Raw genomic sequence first — 13,602 nt, 5'->3', positions numbered from 1 at the left:
CTAGGTTCACATTCTTGATCAAAATGAATCCTTTTGAATTCCCTGCTTACTGAGGAAAGCCACACTATAATTCTTTCTTTGGGTAGAGTTGGTCATTCCTTCCCCACAGAGCCATAGGTTTGTCTTGAAGCAGTACTCCAGTATTTAGTTCATGTCACCGATCAGATCACCACTTTTTAGCAAATTAACTGTTCCATGTGTTCACCGTGCTTTTCTGAGCATTACCCCAGCATTTTTAGATAATTTATTCGATTGTTTTCATTATATTGAAATGTTCTTAATGTCATAAGATTAAACCAAACTATCTTTTGTTTTAAACACTGAATTGCATTTGTACCATGGCACACATTTGGAGACCAGAGAAGACTGTGAGAATCAATTAGTTTCCTTTCACTGTGTGGATTCCATCCAGTACCTTTACCTGCAGAGCCATCTCACCAGCCCCAGGCTCTTTTATACCATCTTACTTTCTTGTTAGTATTAGAAAGTTTTAAAAGTAATTTTTTACTTTTGATATTATAATAAAATTATGTCATTACCCTTCTCTTTCAACTCTTGTGCTTTCCTGCCTTGATCTCTCTCAAATAAATGGCCCTTTTCTTTAATTGTTGAAGTGGAGAGCTAGTTGTTCCACCACTGTGAATTAGATCAGGAATCAGAAATTGTACCAGCGTATATTATTAATAAAGTTTTACTGGATCACAGCAATTTATTCAAATAATTATTGTGGATGGATACCTTCATATTTTATCAGCAGAATTAAATATATGTGCTACCCTGAATTATTTATCATCTGCCATAGTTAGGATTTCTACTGCTGTGATAAAACACGGTCACCAAAAGTAACTTGGGAAGGAAAGGGTTTATTTTACCTTCCAGCTTGTAAGACCATCACTGAGAGGAAGCTGTGAAGGAACATGGCTTACTCCTCATGGCTTGCTTAGCCTGCTTTCTCATAGCACTCAGAACCATTAGCCCAAGGACGGCACTGCCCACAGTGAGCTGAGCTCAATCACATCAATCATCAATCAAGAAAATGCACCACAGGCTTGACAACCTGGTAAGGGCATTTTCTCAACTGAGGTTTCCTTTTCTGAAATGACTCTAGCTTCTAGCTTGTGTCAAGTTGACATACAATTAACCAGTGCACCATTCAGTACTTTAAGCAAAAGTCTCTGTATTAGACTATCCTCATTTCATTGATCTGAGCTGGTTTTAGTATTCTAAATATATCATACCTACTTATGAATTTCTTCCATTTCTTTAGTCACTTGACATGTTCCCACAGAATGACTATTTTAGTTTTATACTACTATATTTTGTTGACCTCATAACATGCTTATTTTGTAGCACTTAAATGGCACATATATCAAATTACATAGATCCCTACACATAAAAGATTAGAAATATAAAATGTAAACCTTTTTTATATGTAATGGTAGTATATGCCTTTAATCCCAGCACTCAGGAGGCAGAGGCAAGTGGATCTCCGAGTTTGAGGCCAGCCTGGTCTACAGAGTGAGTTCCATGACAGCCAGGACTGTCTCAAACAAAAAGGGGGCAGGGGAAAAGAAAAGAAAATCCCTCACAGACATGGCCAGACACTTGGATTTTTGTTGATTTCCTATATAAACAAGTTGGCAACCAAGGTCAGCTGACATAGTCTCATTCCCATAACTTCTAATGGTACTTCATCTTTTCAATTAGTAATTCCCTGCCACTCAACTAAGGTTTCCACCAATCTCCCTGCTAACCCTCCGAGTCTCTTCCCTGCTTGATTTTCACACTTATTGTCATCTGACATAACATTTCATCTTTTAGCAGGCTTAGTTTGTTTCATTTTATTAGAATGTAGACATGGTCTTGTCTTAATTTTGTTAATCTGTCTTATTTCCATTGTCCAACTCAACCTGTCACAAGTTAAGCTCCCAGTAAGTTGTTGCTTAAGTAATGAATCTTCATATGTATAGCATTTTCACTTCTTAAATTGGAACTGCTAGGCCAAAGGGATGAATGGCCTTTTTCCCTGTAGTACTGGGCATTGTTTCTACTATTGACCTGGTTACCCAGCCCAAGGGTGACTTTTAATAGTTTGTGTGCCTTTTGTCATATAACTTGATTATTGTTTTGATTTTATTATTTTTACCATATATAATATTTTATATGTGATCTAACTACCAAACGGTATAAAAATGATTTATGTTATAGCCTGGTATTAGTATACATGCCTATAATCAATCTATTTGGAAGGGAGAGTCAGGAGGATTGTAGAAAGTTTGAGACCAGTCTGATCTACAGAGTTAGAATTCTGGGTCAGCCAGGATTAGTGATTTAGTGAAATCTTGTCTCAAAAATATCAAAAAGGGGGGTTGTGTTCACAGGCATTCTCCTACTCCTGAGCTCAGGCCTCCCCTTCCTCTACTCAGAAGCAATTGACTTTTTAGTTTCTTGGCTTTCAGAGCAATTTTTATGGCTAAAACCTGATAGCACTTTTCATTATGCAGTCTTATCTGCTCAGTACAGTCTCTTTGCTACAATATAGGATAGTATGCTACAGTTAACTGTACCCACTGAGGGCCCTTTTCCCTTTTCTATGCACTGTTCAGGCCCCTTCAAAGGTGGTCATTTTTAGTAAATTTTACTATAATTAGCTGTTGAAGAAATAGTAATGAAATAGTTTGCCTATATCCTTGAAGCTGAGAATCAAGATGAGATTTTGAAATGAGATGAGAAAATAACCATGGTTACAGGAACATAGACTGCTAAAACTCAGCATGGCATACAGATGTTAAGAAACCTTTAGAAGATATCAAATAAGGTACAGATTACACATAGAATGAAATTTTTTTTATCAAAACAGAGAGTGAGTACATTTACTGGGGAAGACTTAGTGGAAAGGGGTGAATATACTGCTTTAATAATGAAGAGGACCATGGCAGGAAAGGAGCTTATTACACCTCTTTTTGTTCAAATTCATCAGTGGTCAGGTCATAGGAGTTGGCAACACCAGGAGTGCTCTCAACAAGATGCTGTTAAAATAGGCTGAAGCCCTGTCTAGAAGGACCTAAGTGAAGGAAAGGACTGTCTCTCTTCAGGAGGGGTAAGTGCATATGCATGAGATTACTGGATTCAGTCTGGAAATCGCAGAACGCTACAGCTGTGGAAGTTGCTGCAGAGATTTTTAGTTGGAAAGTGACTGTTTTAGCCCTGTGTCATCTTTGGAAGGCTGCTTTGGTATGTGATTTTTTAGGCTCAGTTTCTGAGTAGAAGAGTTAGGAGGAAGATGAGCCATCTTAATGCTTCAAACCAATGAGAGATGATGAGGACCTAAGGCTAAGATGGTGAGGATGACAAGCAAGGCACAGGATAGAAAGACAGAAGTCCTGAGATGTGGTGGTTGAGATGACAGACAGTGACACTTGAGTGCTGATAACTCTGCAGGGTAGAAACCAACATGCTGAACAAGACACATTCACCCAGGATAGTGTGGCCAGTAGCTCTGATTCACGGATTTCAGGATAGAACCTTTTATAGTGTGTGCTCATTGACTGCTGCCTTTTTGTTGGCTTTGTGAGCACAGGAGAGATGAACATTCTAGTGGTGAAAAATATATATTTGTATTTTCAGAATGCTAGAAAGAAAGGGAGCTTTGGGTCAAAGAAGGTTCTTAAGATAGACTTGACTGCATCTGCTGAAAGAGAAGGATATTAGGGTCACCTTAAGAGCTGGCCATGGTAATGCACACTCAGGAAGCAGATCTCTGGATTCGAGGTTAACCTAATCCACAGAGCAAGTTCCAGGGCAGCCAGGGCTGCACAGAGTCAGATAGAGAAGCCAGGGTGGATGGTGAACAGATGAGTGAATAAGAGCTGGTTTTATAGAAGATTTGATTTTGTGTGCTTAAGTGTTTTACCTGCTTGTACATGTGGTTAGAGCCTGAGGAGGCCTGGGACTCTGCTGGATCCACAGGGAACTTTTGTTACAGATACTTGTAGGCAGTAGTGAGCTGCCACATGGATGCTGGGAACTAACCCAGGCCTTCTACAAGAGCAGCCAATACTCTTAACCATTGAGCCATCTCTCCAGTCCCAACAGAGAACTCTTGATAATATTGAAGAGTCAGATTAGAACATGAGGAAATTGGAAGGACAAGGGTGTTTCTTAGAACTTTGGCCATTTTAAGAATAAGCAGGTCTGGTTGGGGATTGCCTCACAAACAGAAGGCCTTGAGTTTGGTCCTCAGCTCCAGTAGCAGGTGTGTGTGTGTGTGTGTGTGTGTGTGTGTGTGTGTGTGTGTATTGGAGAACAAGGTGTGACAGGAATGAGCAGCTCAAGGCAATGGCAGCTTTGTGGTAGAGGGGATCTACCCCAGGTAAGTGGTTCTAAGATGCCTGTGAGCACAGTCATGGTGTTTGTTGAATGTGCTGAGCTCATTCACACTGTGTGACATGATATAGTTTGTATTTGGAAATGGGTGACAATAGAAGCTCCAGCTCTGGACTTGGATCTCAACTAGCTAGGCAGAATGGGCTTTCAGGATGGTCTTAAATAGGGAGGTATCTCATTCTCTGGCAGTAACCATTTTGTGTTCATTCCAAGTGCCCTATCAAGAAATTAAAAACATTATCCTGGAGGTACATGAGGCTGTTCTCATGGAGTCTATGATCCAGGTAAGCAGCAAGGAGGTTCTTCCAGAGCTGGCTCTTCTGTGCTGCATGTGTATGCCAACTTTGTCTTCTTGATTAGTAAGCAGAAGCTTCTTCAAGCAATTTTGACTTAAACTGCTGGCTGAAGAATCTTCTCTATCCCTGATGTCCAGGTTACCTTAAAAGACTGAGGAGTCTCCCTCCCCCACCTCAAAAGCTGCCCCACCCCCACACTTCCTTCATGATCAGGGGGTAGAGCATGGGACTTAGAGTCACAGTCATGCTCAGGCTTCTACCCCACCACCCACACAGCATTTACTCTCTTTTCCAGAACCTCATTAAACAGATAGCAGAACCAGATCAATTAAAAAATGCTTTCTGAGCTGAAGGAGGAGTTTGATGATCTGACTGAGTCAGAGCAGTTTGGCTTGGTGGTGAGTGAAGCCCAGATCTGTCAGCTCCAGAGGCAAGGGACCAAGGGAGTTGGAAAGAGCTGACCGCTCTGGGATTTACTCACCACCATGTCAAACTGTTCTGACTCAGCCAGATCATCATACTGTAGAGTGAAAAATTATAAAAGCCATTTTATGAAATATGTGTAGATTTCTCGCCTTAGAAAAACTTACTTTCTTGAGAGTACCTGAGCAGGAAAAATGCAGACATTCCTCAAGCCTCTCCCACAGGTGGGAGAGGCTCAAGGCAGGAAGACATTCCTGATTACAGATAAAGATGCTACCACCTAGGTGGGGCTATAGCCCTATAGCCGGAAAAAGTAAAGATAGTAATCTGAAATGGCAGGATAGGGCACAATGGCATGGTAAAAACCACATTTTTGAGAAGAATGCAGGGCGATTTCCACATGACACTAATCATTTAGAGTCAGTACCTCTGAATTGTTCCACTGTTTTCATGTTTTGTATCTTTGACAACCCCTCACCCCCCTTCCCACTCCCCTGGTTTGTGGTTTTTCCCTTTAAAACCCTCCAAGGACTGGCCGAGGAGGTCGGACCTTGACTCCAGCGCAAGTACCTGGTCAGACCGCTGGCTGCCAGCTCTTTCCCTAATAAACCTCTGCTGATTGCATCCAGGTATGGTTTCTTGTGATTTTTGGGTGGCCGCAATGTCCTGAGGCTTGAGGAAGGGTCTCTGGAGTTTGGAGCTCTTCAATACCAGGAAACTTGGTGGGGATAGAGGACATTGGTGCTGGCCATCGAGTTAGAGGTGCTGCTGGCTAGAAATCTGTGGCATCTGGAGGAGCCAGGAAAGTGGGAAGTTGGAGGTGAGTTAAGGATCACAGTGTGGAAGAAGCTGGAGTAAATAGGACAAAAGCCCTGTAAGGGGGCCGTGGCTCACAGAAACCACTATGGAGCTGAGCCATACCCACGCTCAACTGTGGACTGGTTAGATTTTGACTCTGTCAACAACAGAGTGGGAAACAACCAAGGAGAAGCCTAGACCACAATAGTGAAAAGAAGCAGTCCAGAATTTTACAGAGGAGGCCAGAGGGAGGTTCTGTTTCAATGCTTAATTGACAGTTAAAAACAAACCCATCAAACTGGAGTTAATGACATCCCAAAAGCCCAGAAGGCAAGGGGTTTGCATTTTACCCCGTCTACTTAATTTTTTTAACTAAGTGCATTTTAGCAAAAGTGATTAAAAGAAGGGTCAAAGCCCCAGCTGTCAGCAAGCAAGGTGGCAGCTCAGGGAAAAACCAGCCCCTACTTCAGTCTTTCCAGGAAGGAGCCCAGGAGCTGCCATTGTTCCTTGGACACAAGCTGTGGCCAAACAGTCTCCCTGGCCACAGGGCCCCTCTGGACAGTAACATTCCTTCTCCATAGCCTCCAAGTGAATGGAGGGTGTGAGGTGCTGGGATGGTCACACTACAGCCCACACTCCAAATGAGATGCACTGAAGCTCTGGGGAAGGAATGGGGGAGGGGGCTCAGTTGCAGGGTGGAGGTGAGGGGGACTGGTGCAGAGGAACCAGGGAGGCAAGGGCATAAAGCACAGCAGTGGGCAGGGGGTGGGCCCCACACTGTCACTGTGCTCTAGCTACCTGCCTATGGCTCAGACCTGGGCCACAGTGGATCAGGGAGAGTGTTTGAGACCCTTTGCCCAGGAGACCTTTCCCAGGAAAGTGGGGTAAGGGTGGGATTTGCTTCCTACTGTTGCAGAAGCAGCTCCCAATGCCACAGCACTAGTGATAAATAACTGCCAGGAGAAAAAGCAGAGATAACTGTGTAAAGTCCGTAGAAAATTACCCCCTGAGCCCCTTCATTCTCAGAAGGATGAGGCCACACAGTCCCAAGAAAAACCACAAGAACCCTCCCTTTCCAAAAAGGGTGAAGATACATGGTTCCAAGGAAAACCTTGGGTTATCAGACATATGGAGCTGTCTAATAACAGATAGCTCCCCGTTAGAGGGTCCCCTACAGGCATCAATGCCAACTAACCAGTTTATCACCAAAAACACCCGCTCTGATCAAACTGTATATATGCTTCTGCCCGAGTGTATTCTGGGTTTCTGCTTCTCCTGTGTGAGCAAGCAGCCCCAAGGCATTGGACTAATTAATTAAATCCTCTTTCGATTGCAGCAGTTGCCCTCTGCGAGTTGCTTTCCTGGGGTCCCTGTAGTGCATCCATTGGGTTCCACAACAGCAGTGAAAAGATATAGCCTGAAGGATCATAAGTTTCATGCTATTCTCAGGGCCAGAGAAACCACAAAAGAAAAGCACAAATGCAGCAAGACATGTCATTGTGCATTACTTTGAGGCATGGAATGCCTGGGGAATGCCAAAGTCCTTAAAAACAGACAATGGCCCAGCTTACATCTCCTCCCAATTTGAGAGCTTTTGCAAAGCCATGGGACTATCTCATTCCACTGGACTCCCATATAACCCCCAAGGACAGGGCATAGTTGAGCATGCCCATAGAACCTTGAAGGAGTGTTTAATAAAACAAAAAGGGGGAGTAGGTATGGGAAAGACACCTAGAGAAAGACTTGCTATTGCTCTTTTTACTCTCAATTATCTTCAACTGGACAAAGAGGGTAAGTCCGAGGCAGAGCGACATGCGCAACAGTCTCCAGCAAATAAAGGACAAGTGTTATGGAAGGATATCCTTACTGGTCAGTGGAATGGCCCAGACCCAGTGTTGGTGTGGGCAAGAGGGTCTGTTTGTGTTTTTCCACAGGATGGGCAACAGCCACTGTGAGTTCGAGAGAGACTTACTCGTCCAGCACAAGGCCAGCAACAGAAGCTCCTATCTAATCATGATGTTGCTAGTGAAGATGATGCTCATGCTGATGGTGATGGGGGAAAAGATCCTGACCCTGCAGGGAGAAAGTAGAGAGTTCAGATGGGAATGCCTAGATTTGTTCCTTGGCCGGTGGAGGCCCCATCAGCTATGACCCTGTTTAGGACATGCAGGAATTTTGGTATCACTGCCACCATTGTGACACCTATTGCAGTGTCAGCTACTGCTGCTACTGCAGCAGGCCAATTCGGCTATGGCCCTGGATACACAGAGGCAGATTAATTCTCAGTTGAGAGCCGGCATTATGCTGGTGAATCAAAGAGTGGATCTAGTCCAGGAGCAAGTAGACATGCTCATGGAATTAGCTCAGTTGGTCTGTCAGTGGAAGTATACAGGTCTTTGTGTGACATCTGTAAGATATGAAAATGCAAGTCAAGCAGCTCACTTGTCTAGAAATTTGTCTCAGTATTTTACAGGAAATTGGAGGGAAGATTTCAATGGCTTGATGCAGAAGCTGAGGCTAGCCATGGTGCACGTGAATTCCACCCGTGTTGATCTGTCTGTTGCTGAGGGCCTGGCCTCCTGGATCCAATCTGCAATGAACCACCTAAAAGAATGGGCGGGAATTGCAGCCCTTAGCTTTTGCCTTGTTCTTGTCAGTTGCCTAGCACTATGGTCCATTCTGAAGATGCGTATGCAACAGCGCAATGCTAATGCCATGATTGTTCAAGCATTTATTGCTCTTGAAGGAGGCCAGTCCCCGCAAATCTGGCTAAGCTATTTGAAGTGCTCTGAGTAGTAACATGCAGCAGGATGTAGGGCATAGCACCGCAGAGGGCGCTGTACATCCTCAGACATATGTCTGACTGCATACAGGTTTTGCCATAGTTCCTGTCCCCTGGAAAACAGCATCGGGTTGGGTCGCCCATGGTACATACTGTAGACAGCAGGTGGTGAAAATGGGGTTAACAATCTCCCTTCAAATACAGGGGGTCAGACCTCTATGTCCTTCTGCTCGCATAAAACAAAAGAGGAGGAGCTGTGGGAAGCGGCTCCACTCTCACCATTACAAAGTGGCACTTGGCATAGGCATTGCTTGAGAGAAAAGACAACTCCATATATGGAGTTGTATGCGCTGAGAGGTGTGGTTACCTGATCACCCCACCTCGAGTGATTGAGAGTGGCCAATTAGTGACTTCATGGCAGCTGTTGATAGGATCAAGGCAATGCATATAAGGGGCTGCGGGAGCTGGGGAAGAGAGAGAAGAGAAGAGAAAGAGAGAGGAAGCGCGCTGTACAGGGATAGCTGAATAAACCGCTTGAAGAAGAACACAGTTGCCTTGCCTTATTCCGCTGGTCAGACATGGGTAGCGACACATGCTCAATTCTCTAAGCAGTGTTTGGGGCCCAACAGTCCCCAGAATGAACCATTCTGTTTTCCCCATCAGGATGTAGATGCTGCTTTAATTCTTTCATTCCTAGAACCAGCCAAATTGGCATACAAACTTTAAGTGGCATTGTGCCCCTGGTGCTAAATGGAAGACACTCCTTTCTCCTACATTTTCTTAGACCCATCTGAAAGAGCACTGTGCCCAAATGAAGTAACATGCTCTTCTGGTGGGAGCCAGACCGCTTCTTGGTGTAAACAGGACTTCATCCTTGTCTACCCCTTACCTTGGCAAAGGTCAGATCCTCATTGGCCCTAGGACTGCTGAGACCTGACCCCAGTGCTACCCCTCTCTGAGTCATTTGCATGTTAACAAGGCTCCAAATCCTGGCCATTGAGAGAATGGTGGGCCAGATGAGGTTCCTGCTTGAGCTTTACCTAAATCTTAGATGACTGCTTACAGTTGACAGCTTGGTGGGAAGTGGTAGTTACTCCATTTAGTAAAAGAGTCTTTAAAGGTTTTAGGATGAAAGCACTGGGAATGCTGGCACCAATGCCTAATTAGCATTTCAAAGAAGTGTGTTATAGGTAGTAAATACTGTGAGTCCCCTAGCCTGGGATATGGCCTTTGTTTTGTTTTGTTTTTTGGTTTTTTTGAGACAGGGTTTCTCTGTGTAGTCCTGGCTGTCCTGGAACTCACTCTGTAGACCAGGCTGGCCTTGAACTCAGAAATCCGCCTGCCTCTGCCTCCCAAGTGCTGGGATTAAAGGTGTGCGCCACCACCGCCCGGCTGGGATATGGCCTTTGATTAACATTCTCAACTCCAGCATTTTTACTTGTGTGTTCTCTCTCTCTCTCTCTCTCTCTCTCTCTCTCTCTCTCTCTCTCTCTCTCCTTGGTGGGCAGGGCAGCAAGCAGGTAGAGCAAGCACTTGGTTTGAAGTCTGGGGCAAGGAGTGGGAGTGGGCTGTGTGAAAGATGCTTCTGAGATTCTCCTTCCTTGTCTATAAACTGGGTCTCATGATTCCTACATCATAGAATGGAGTGTGGATTAATTATGTACTTAATAGATAGTCTAGCTCACTACATGGTATAAAATAGTGATGTAATTCAGTTCCACACGGCTTTTTTTGTGTGTGCTAAATATGAAGAGGTTTTCTATTCTCTTTCCAGACTTTCTATCATTTCCCCCTACAGTACATGAGATTGAAGCATAGTTTTCAATACTTTCTGTGGTTAATCCCTGAAGTTCTCTCAATTACAAAAGACGGTAAGTGGATAGAATGTTTTCTCGAAACTACATTTTACATAGAGTGCCCTACAAAGTTTTTCCTCTTGATGCTATGGCTACAAGAAAGTCCTCACTTCCAGGTTAATGAAATCAAATGAAATGGTTCAAAGACTCTTCCAGCAGCCAGTAGCTATGGGATGGATATATATATATATATATATATATATATATATATATATATATATATATATATATTCCCCATGTTTAATATCTGCTATCCATGCCTACCACATCTCCCTGTGCGTTCAATGGGCAAAGGAATATAGATATTAAACTGTCTGAGTCAGTAGTTGTTAAGCAAAGCAAAACAGAAAGAAAACTATACCTCTAACTACTCTACTTTCAGTGAAGAATTCCAGTATATTACCCAATCCTATAGTTTCACCTTCTGTGACATATATATGATGGTAACTCATAACCTACTCTCGAAGGAGTGCAAGCTAGTTTGGGAACAGGCTAGAGCACATGCAGATGAAGTCCACCAAACTAAGAAAGCACACCTGGCTGGCCCTGAGGCATCCCAGACCAGGATCCCTAGTAAAACTACAATACCCCAGGTTGCAGTCTAGCTAGAGATCAGTTTACAATTTGCTTTCTGACCATTCTCTGTAAAGCATCTCTTAACTAGTAAATTATGAGAAACTCTGAGAGGTTATCTAGGACAAACATGAAAAGCTGTCTCAATTCCTAGAATGCCTCACAAAGGCCCTCTTACAGTATAACAATCTAGACCCTCAGGCCACAGAGTATAAACAACTCCTCATGATCTATTTCTTTTCCCAGAGTTGCTCCAACACTAGAGACAAGCTTAAGTGCTCGGAGAGAAGACCCTTAACTGCACAGGCAAAAATCTTAGCACTCGCCTTTAAGGTGTGCCTTGGAAGAAATGAAAGAGCCTGCAAGTAAAAATACCAAATGCTGGTCAAGGCTGTTTGATCAGCTTTGGCAACTGCCTGGGATTCCTTGCTTCCTAAAGCTCAAGGGCCAGCAGCTCCTCTGCTTTAAATGTGGTCAAGAAGGTCACTGGGCCCAGGCCTGCCTCAACCCCAACAAGCCATCCTGGCCATGTCCAATGTGCCATTAAGAGGGACAATGGACTATTGAATGCCCCCATGCCCCTTGTGCCATGAGGACATCATTACCAAATTGCCCTTCAGCCCAACTCCTAGGGCTAGACATGGACAACTGAAGGGGTCTGGGTTCCCTTAGCAATTAGTGTCCTAACCACTGTCATCTCTGATAGGGAGCCCTGGGTAGTCATTGTGGTATTAGTGCAACCCATCTCCTTCCTCTTGGACACTGGATCTACTTTCTCAATCCTAATGGAGTCTTGGGGACCCACCTTTTCTTCTCATTTTCCTATTGTTGGGGTAAGGGGACAGTCTTACCAACTTCACCAGAATCCACCATTCAATTGCATTTTCAGGGATGTCCCTCCCACCCATCTTTTCTGGTTGTGCCAACGTGTCCTGTCTTCTTACTGGGAAGGAATCCTCTAGCCAAAATGTGAGCCTCTATTTCCTTTGCTCCCTCCGTTTTCCTGACCACAAGTATAACAGCAAACTCTCTCTCTGCCTTTTCCTAGTCACTGAATCTATTGATTCCAACACATTTCTTTTGCCAGCCTTCTAGGTAGACACTCAATTTTGGGATGTCCAAAAACCCCTTTGTCACTGGGTCTGTGAGGTAGGTGGTGAGTTAGAAATGGATGGAGTTTAGGCAGAACCAATTCTATGCTAATTTGGTTGGTTCTAGGCAAGAAAGAAATAAAGTAGCATCTACATACTGATGAGAAAAACAGAACGGTTCATTCTGGGGTCTGTTGAGCCCCAAACAGTTTGTTTCTGGTGAAGACTTCAAATAAGGACAATTAATAACTTGATCATGGAATTCGAGCATCCAAGATAACCCCGCAGCCCTATCTAGGTAGAGCCAGGATAGTATAAATCTTTCTGTTACAAGTTTTTCTAATAAAAATGTCACATATATCCCTACTCCTGCCACAAAGCCCTCCCAGTGTTCTCATTTGTAATCAATTCTCTCCTCTCCATACTCACATAGCCGTTTGCTTGACTTCTCTTCTAATGTTTTCTAGTGTCATTCTTATTAATGTTATTTTTGTGCATGTGTTTCCTTTTCCAGACTGTGATCTCCCAGAGGGCTGAAACTGTCAGGAGGCCTAATGGGACAAGCTAATAATTAGTTGGTCCTGAAAAGACCTGCCTTGGATAATTTGTGACAGGTGCGCCCTTATTCAACAAGGCTGTAAGAAACTCAGTTTTAGGAAAGATTCCTGCTATTAATTTGCTTTTCCTATTATTATTAAACATATGTAACAATCACTAAGCAATAGAACACCCCTTTGGAGCAGATCTTTGCAGATCCATGATCTCTGGATATCCTTCTGTTCTCTCGTCTCTCTGGATTCCCTTTTGCGCTCTCCTCTCTCTTGATGCCCTTCTGTCCTCTCCTCTCTCTGGATGCCCTTCTGTCTTCTCCTCTTTCCCTATGCCCTTCTGTTCTCTAGATTCTCTTGATGCCCATTAGTTTTCTCCTCTCTCTGGATGCCCGACAATTATCTCCTCACTCTGGATATCCTCTGGCTTCTCCTCTCTCTAGATGCTCTTCTGTTCTCTCCTCTCTCTGTATGCCCAACTTTACTCCTTCTCTCTGGATGCCATTCTGTCTTCTCCTCTCTCTGGATGCCCTTCTGTCTTCTTCTCTCTCTGGAAGGCCTTCTGTCCTCTCCTCTTTCCAGATGCCCTTCTGTTATCTCCTCTCTCTGGGTGCCCTTCTGTCCTCTCTTCTCTTTGGATGCTCTTATGTTGTCTCCTCACTATCGTTGCTCTTCTGTTCTTCCAGAACCAGAGGGTGTGATGACTCCACAGAAACAGTCTTCCAGGCACAGCAGGGCTGGTACATATACAGACTCACAGGGACTGTGGCAGCATGTGCTGGGTTTGCAGGGGCACAAGCCATCTCAGTACCAGTGCTGAGGGAGGGAGGTACACATGGGCTCTCATCC

The 13,602-nt window shown here is 44.0% G+C and overlaps 1 long non-coding RNA gene across 1 annotated transcript in view; it reads left to right on the top strand.

Moving 5' to 3' along the window:
- Window positions 1-10,070, top strand: part of LOC143438591 (uncharacterized) — a 33,918-nt gene extending 23,848 nt beyond the window's left edge. Inside the window, exon 3 of the long non-coding RNA XR_013107330.1 lies at window positions 2,981-10,070. This is a non-coding gene — a long non-coding RNA (uncharacterized LOC143438591). The remainder of the gene's footprint in view (window positions 1-2,980) is intronic.
- Window positions 10,071-13,602: the final 3,532 nt, after the last annotated feature.

Source organism: Arvicanthis niloticus, chromosome 25 (assembly GCF_011762505.2).
Source record: "Arvicanthis niloticus isolate mArvNil1 chromosome 25, mArvNil1.pat.X, whole genome shotgun sequence".
In the NCBI taxonomy this organism is placed as follows: Eukaryota; Metazoa; Chordata; class Mammalia; order Rodentia; family Muridae; genus Arvicanthis; species Arvicanthis niloticus.
Note: the sequence above shows the minus strand (reverse complement) of the source record. Positions and strands in the feature narration are given on the sequence as shown.